The sequence below is a fragment of the Miniopterus natalensis genome, chromosome 1 (assembly GCF_054644295.1).
Source record: "Miniopterus natalensis isolate mMinNat1 chromosome 1, mMinNat1.hap1, whole genome shotgun sequence".
Lineage (NCBI taxonomy): Eukaryota > Metazoa > Chordata > Mammalia > Chiroptera > Miniopteridae > Miniopterus > Miniopterus natalensis.
The window spans coordinates 179509174-179516004 of record NC_142081.1 but is presented as its reverse complement, the minus strand read 5'-3'; the positions used below and the strand labels follow the sequence as shown (position 1 = coordinate 179516004).

General features: G+C 41.1%; 1 pseudogene; it reads left to right on the top strand.

The window, feature by feature from the left end:
• The first annotated feature begins 329 nt into the window (after positions 1-329).
• On the top strand, positions 330-870 carry LOC148094507 (large ribosomal subunit protein uL22 pseudogene; annotated as a pseudogene).
• Positions 871-6831: the final 5961 nt, after the last annotated feature.

Sequence of the window (6831 nt, the reverse complement as noted above, 5' to 3'; positions counted from 1 at the left end):
TACCAGATTTATAATTGAAAAGCACAGAGGTTCCAGCATACATTCGTCCTATTTTCTTTTTGTGAAGTGTTGACATAAGAAACGTCCAAACCTGTAGAGAATTTTTATGAGTTTATTTGAGCCAAACTGACAACATATGCTGGGAGGCAAGATCTCGGATACTCCAGAAAATAACCACTCTGCAGCTTCTTTTATGCATTTGAAATTAAGGAGGGAATGTAAGGAAGATTACAAGAAGGTGGGAGGAAGCAACCCAGGGATTGGGTTACAGAATAGTTAAGATTATGTGCTCTCTCTCTTCCTGAAAGTGGTCCAAGTGAACTGTGAAAATGGTTTGCTATTTACTTGACCCAGAAAACCCCATAAAATCTTGCAAATCAAGAGGTTCAAATCTTCGTGTTTGCTTTAAGAACACTCATGGAACTGGTCAGGACATCAAAGGTATGCATGTCCAGTAAGCCACCAAGTATCTGAAGGATGTCACTTTACAAAAGCAATGTGTGCCATTCCCTCCTTACAATGGTTGAGTTGGTAGATGTGCCCAAACCAGTGGAGCTGCATGCAGAGTTGGAGGCCCAAAGAGAGTGCTGAATTTTTGCTGCATATGCTTAAAAATTCAGAGTAATGCTGAGCTTAAGGATTTATATTAGATTCTCTGGTCATTGAGCACATCCAGGTGAACAAAGCTCCCCAAATGCAGTACAGAACTTATAGAGCTCAAGAGTGGATTAACCCATACACAAGCTCTCCCTACCACATGGAGATGATCCTACTGAAAAAGAGCAGGTTATTCCCAAACCAGAAGAGTAGGTTGCAGGGAAGAAAAAGGTAATCCAGAAGAAACTGAAGAAACAAAAATTTATGGCCTGAGAGTAAACTCAACATAAAACAAATACTAATAAAAGTAAAAAAATAAAAGATTATGTGCTTTTTTCCATGTTTGCATGGTCAATTAATATTTGACAAAGGACACAAGAACATACAATGAGGTAAAGACAGTCTATTCAATAAATGGTGCTGGGAAAATTGAACAGATACAAGCAAAAATGAAACTAGACCACCATACAAGAATAAACTCAACATAAATAAAAGACTTTAATGTAAGACTGGAAACCATAAAACTCCTAGAAGAAAACAAAGGTAGTATAATCACAAACATTTCTTTTAGTAACATTTTTTCTGATATATCTCTTTGAGCAAGGGAATCAAAAGAAAAAAATAAACAAATGGGACTACATCAAACTAAAAAGTATTGCACAGAAAACGAAACCATCAACAAAATGAAAAGACAAGCAACTGAATGGGAAAACATATTCACCAATACATCTGATATGGGCTTAATATACAAAATTTATAAAGAACTCATACAACTCAACACCAAAAACAAACTAACAATTCAATTAAAAAAATTCAGGGCAAAGAACTTGAATAGACACTTCTCCAAAGAGGACATACAGATGGCCAAGAGACCTATGGCCAAGATCAATAATCATCAGCAAAATGCAAATTAAAACCACAATGAAATATCACCTCACACCTTTCAAAATGGCTATCATTAATAAATCAACAAATAACAAGTGCTGATGTGCAATGTGGAGGAAAAGGAACTCTTGTGTACTGTTGATAGGAATGCAGACTGGTGTAGCCACAGTTGAAAACAATATGGAGGTTCCTTAAAAAGTAAAAAATGGAACTGCCTTATGACCCAGTGATTCCACTTCTGGGTGTATGTCCTAAGAAACTCAAAACTAATTAGAAAGAATATGCGCACTCCTATGTTTATTGCAGCATTATTTATAATAGCCAAGCTATGGAAGCAACCCAAATGCCCATCAATAGACAAGTGGATAAAAATGTGGTAGTGCATATATACAATGTAGTATTACTTGTCCATAAAAAGAATGAAATCTCACCATTTGTGACAGCATGGATGATGGACCTAGGGTGTAATTACATTAAGTGAAACAAGTCATCCAGAGAAAAACAAATACCATATGATTTCACTTATATGTAGAATCTAAAGAACAATATAAATAAACAAAACAGAAGCAGACTCATGGAATCAGAACAGACTGATGGTTGCCAGAGGGGAGGAGGTTTGGGGGACAGGGTAAAAAAGGTGAAGAGATTAAGAAGTACAACTTGGCAGTTACAAAATAGTTATGGGGGTGTAAAGGACAGCATAGGAAATATAGTCAATAATATTGTAATAACTATGTATGGTGTCAGGTGGGTACTGGAAATATTGGAACACTTTGTAAAGTATATGACTGTCTAACCACTATGCTGTATGCCTGAAACAAATACAAAATAATATTGAATGTAAACTGTAATTGAAAAAATAAATATATGAAATGCTACCCTGGCCAGTGTGGCTCAGTTGGTTGAGTGTCGTCCTGTGCAGCAGGAGGTTGCCTGTTTGATTCCCTGTTTGATGCTAGGGTTACAGGCTCTATCCCTGGTAGGGGGCATGCCAGAGGGAGGTCTCACGTCCATGTTTCTCTCTGTCTTTTCCTCTTCCTTCCTCTCTCTCCAAAAATCAATAAACATTCTTTAGAAGAAAAAAGAAATGCTAAAAAAGAAAAAAAAAAAGAAAAAAAAGATTTGTGCTCTCTTGAGGGTAGTTATGGTTTATTTCAAGGCATGTTAACCTAGATGTACAGAAACAATGGACAGCACTTGCTTACAGCAAAGATAAACCTTTTACTAAAAGGTTATATTCCTGGGGCTTGACTATCCACCATGACCTGCCCAGTTTGGAATTTATGATCAGATCACTCTGTGAGGTTATTTGCCCATAGAATCCCCTGTTTTTGGGTCCACAAAAGTTTTTGCACAATGCTATTCTAAGTTTAATTGAGAATGAAAACAAGCATTTAACAGCTATTACGTAGAGGAGGAAAAAATCTTGAGGCAGATTTTCTTTTGATTTGCCATATGCTGTATCATAGAGTAGTGCTTACTCATTCTTTCACTCAGAAAATATCCAGGGAGTGTTTATTTTGTACAAGGCTCTGAGTTTGGCAGTGAGGAATACAAGGCTAAATGGGAAACAGAACCTATCTTCAAGGAATTGATGATCTACTAAGGGAGATTATAAATATGTAAATAATTAAAATTAAGCAGAATGCTCCAAGTGAAAATCAAAGTATAGGTTATTTTTGGAGGAAATCATAGTTATGTTCTAAATATAAACACGCATGTTTAGAATTTAGTCATTTAATAGACCAAAGATGGGTTTAGGTAAAGATAGATTTATTTATAATGCATTGGCCATTTTATTTACAAAAATCCAAGATATTTTCTAAAATATAAACTTCATTATTCCCTTAAATGCCAGTTTTTCATCTAAGGAAGTGTCAGCATTCACTTCTTTTTTTTATTAAATATATTTTTATTGATTTCAGAGAGATGGAGAGGGAGAAATAGAAACATCAAACATGAGAGTCAACTGCCTCCTGCACTCCCCCTACTGGGGATTGAGCCCAACACCCAGGCATGTGCCCTGACTGGGAATTGAACCGGTGAGCTCCTGGTTCATAGGTTGACATTCAACCACTAAATCATGCTTGCCAGGCTCAGTGTTCATCTTATTTAAAGTGTTAAGTAGTAGGCATTTTGCCATTCTTCAGATTTATTTGGTATTTTAGAGAATTAAATATTTTAACAAAATCAATTGTAACATGACCAATAGGAAGATTACAGAGAGCAGAGTGTGACCAGGAATAGTACTGTGGTATTTAAGTACATAAAGATACTCAAATAACTCAAAGATTCTTAAATTTCTTCTTTGAAATTGAAAGATACATGATCTTGAATGAGAATGAGCATGATAAACAATCCATTTATCCAATGTTTCAATCTAATGCTAACTGATGTTTTACCCTTAAAAAAATGTGTTGTCCTTTTCCTGTTGGCTTAGAATTTAAACCAATAAGGAAGGAGAAAATCTTTTTTTTTTAAAAGCCTTTTTATTTTTTAAATATATCTTGATTTCAGAGAGGGAAAGAGAGAGAGAGATAGAAACATCAATGATGAGAGAGTCATTGATCGGCTGCCTCCTGCATGTCCCTACTGGGGATTGTGCCCGCAACCCGGGCATGTGCCCTGACGAGGAATCTCCTGAATCTCCTGGATGCTCAACCCCTGAGCCACGCCCGGCCGGTCGAGAAAATCTTATATTCACAAAGGCAGACTGGCATTGTGAATGTTGTGTAAAAAGACTGCTTTGTTCTTCATTTGAGTTGGACTTTTAGAACTTTATAGTATTTATATTTTTCTTTTATTGATGTAGTAAGCACCACTTAAAAAAATATTCAGCATGGGTGATGTCTTGATGGCTTGAAATACATTTTCCAATGTTAAGAACACTTTTATTTCTTATTGTTCATACTTAAGATGTGATGAATCCTGAACAATGTTTAGAGGGAAAATCAAGAATTTAAATGCCAGCTTTTATGGCCATGGTGAACATATTTCATATGAACAAAATTAATATTATTTTGCTAGATTTGTTTGAAGCTTATAATTACTAGGGTTTGTTAAAATAAAAAACAAATGGAGATCAACCTTGAAGGGTCCCTGAGCAGACAGAGCCATTTTAATCATAAAGTTTAATTTAGCTTGTTTTTCAGGACTAACTTGATCATGGTCATTTCTTGCTTATGCTTCTGGAAATCCTAAACAAACTTGAACTGTTTTCCGAGGTTGATATGAGGTAACTACTGAAAATTCTATTATTTTAACCAATCACTGTGAAGAATAAACAGTCACTGCTTTCTCACTATATAAACTGCTTTACAATATATCCCTATGCCTCATTCCAAGTTTTGGCTTGAGTGCTCACAGTTTGCAAACTGTCTTTTTGGTGTGTGCACAATAACATTTTACTAATTACTACTTCAACGATTCATTGGTTTTGCTTTGGCTATTTCTGAACCCTGTACAGGTTTCTTCATTTGTAAAGTGGCATCTATCACTTTTATTAGTCTCTTTTAACAGCTGTTCAGAGGCAGAGTTAATATTAAGTTCTCAGCAATATCTATTTACATCCTGAGATTCTGGGTACTTTAAAATTTTTGCTGTTTTAAAATTAACAAAAGCACTAATAAAGGTGTTTGTATTGTAATTTCTTAACATTGGGACTCAGGGGATCTTTAAAAATACAAAAACAAACCAAAACAAAAAACCACACACTCATACAAAAGAAAAAAACCCTTTTCCTTTGGCTTTTTCTGTGTGGTTGGTTTCATGAGAAAATTTACCATCCTGAGGTCTCTGCTTAAATTTTCCTGGTTTCTAAAAAACAAAACAAAACAACAAAACACTAGACTGTTTTCATTGAGTGTGAGTAGATGTTCCAATTAGACCTAAATGAAGATAAAAATCCATTTGCAATTTCCCCAAATTTCTACTCAGTTTAAAGCAATTACTGCGACAACATTGACAGCTAGTCTGTCTCTTAGATGCAAAAGAATACTGTCAGGAGTCTATTCATTTCTCTACGAAAAACACTGAAAATAGAATAAAAATTGCAAAGGGAGAGGGACACAGAGAGAAAAAAACCGATAAGCAAAACCACCACCCACCACTACCAGGAAGCAAGCGTGAAAAATTCGTGTACCTGAAAACACTGAATATTTGACGTCAGAACCCAGAACAAATCAAGGAAAGCCGAGTTTAGGAGGAAAAAAAAAATGGACCCAGCCTGGGGGACATGCTAATAATACAGTGATCGCAAAATAGAAAAAAAACACCTTTGCTTTTACTTGGCTCCTGAAAAGCGAAGTTCCAAGTGGGGCAAAGGTCGGTGCCTGCAACAGCCGCGCACACGTCTTTGTGCTTCCGCCAGCGTGTTTCAATCGCACTTTGGAAGCGCCGGTTGGAACCTGACATCCTGGGACCACTCCGCGGCCGCCGCGGGTCCCTTTGTCTGCGGGCTCGGAGCCGGCCGCGTCGTATCCGCCGCCCGAGCGCGCCGAGGGGCCGAGGGCCGCGCGCCCGGAAGCCTCCCGGCCGCGGAGCCGCACGCGCAGAGCGGGGTTCGCGCGCCCGCCGCCGCCGTCGCCCCGAGCGCCCGGAGTCAACAGCCCAGTCAGGCCACGCGGAGGCCGCCCGGTTCGGCCCGCGAGTCGCCCCGGCTCCGCCAGCGAGTACGACCTTGTGTTTCTGCTTTGCGTTTCGGGTTCGGGAGCGTGAGGAAGGCCAGCCGCTGCTGTGGTGTACCGCGCCGCTTATTTCGACACACATTGCGGGCCCTTTTTTTGTCTCGTTCACTGGCGCAAAACGGCTCCCGCCTGCCCCGAAAACCCGACACACTGAAAAGGGCTTGCTCCTCCAAGTGACCCCTCCGACCAGGGACGGGGGACACTCAGGCTTCCGGGCGAGGTTCGGGGGGAGGAGGGAACGGGTCCCATGCGGCAGAGCCCGCCGGGCCCGGACTCGCTGTCCTAAACCAGCGGAGGAGGCGGGAGCGCCCGAGGGCCCGGGTCGCCGAGGCCTGCTCGGGGGGCGGGCCCAGCGGAGCCCCGGGACGAACCAGAGGTCGCGGCGCCGAGGGGCGGCTGTGAGGGAGGGGAGGGGGAAGTGGGGGAGGGGAGAAGGGGAGGGGGAAAGGGGGAGGGCGGCGATCCACCTGGGCGACGTGGCAGCTAGTCCCTACTCCCCGAGACCCCTCCCCATTCGGCCGCCCACCCGCCCTCTCGCGGCGGGCTGCAGCGAGGCTGCTCTTCCCCGGCCGGGCAGAGAGCGGCAGTGTCTCCCCGCCGGGCGTCCCTCGCGCGTCTACCCTCAGTTACTGCCGCCGCTCCGCAGCCCAGCGCCGCGCCACAG